The sequence below is a fragment of the Etheostoma spectabile genome, chromosome 12 (assembly GCF_008692095.1).
Source record: "Etheostoma spectabile isolate EspeVRDwgs_2016 chromosome 12, UIUC_Espe_1.0, whole genome shotgun sequence".
NCBI classification, from domain to species: domain Eukaryota; kingdom Metazoa; phylum Chordata; class Actinopteri; order Perciformes; family Percidae; genus Etheostoma; species Etheostoma spectabile.
The window spans coordinates 25,081,947-25,082,487 of NC_045744.1; the positions used below are offsets into that span (position 1 = coordinate 25,081,947).

Genomic DNA, 541 nt, shown 5'->3' on the forward strand with positions numbered 1-541 from the left:
AAAGACTTCCCTTTCTTTGTAGCATGCAGCCAACAAGGTATTTGTTTTGTTAATTTGCATTTTACTTTGGTAAATGGTATTCTACATGCTGTGCATAGTATTGTTTATGTTAAGCTAACATCGTTTCTATATTTTTGTCAATGTTGTCTCATCTTAACCCTAGCCTTAAAGTTCCAATATGTAATAGATTTACTTTAATAAATCCAAAAATGACCCCAATGCATCATCAGATATGAAGGAAACCCGCTAAGTTGAAATACTTTCTTCTCTGACAACAATGCTAATGCCAGTATTTTTCCTGTAAATTAGATGAATCAGATCCCGGGAAATAGCCATTTTTATTTATTAATTTTATTTAGCCGGCGGTTTGGGATTTTCAAGACAAATTGGCCGCAAATAGAAAACGCTCTCTCCACCTCCACGGATGTAGGCTACTGCTGCGTAATGAATTTAGTGAGCCTTTATGACTGTAGCTACATTACAGCACCGTCACTTGCAATAACGTTACCATACAACAATAGACGCACACTCCCAACGTTTG

General features: G+C 36.4%; 1 long non-coding RNA gene across 2 annotated transcripts in view; it reads right to left on the reverse strand.

The window, feature by feature from the left end:
- The window catches only part of LOC116699613 (uncharacterized), a 61,459-nt gene that overhangs the window by 33,707 nt on the left and 27,211 nt on the right, over nucleotides 1-541 (reverse strand). The window lies entirely within an intron of this gene.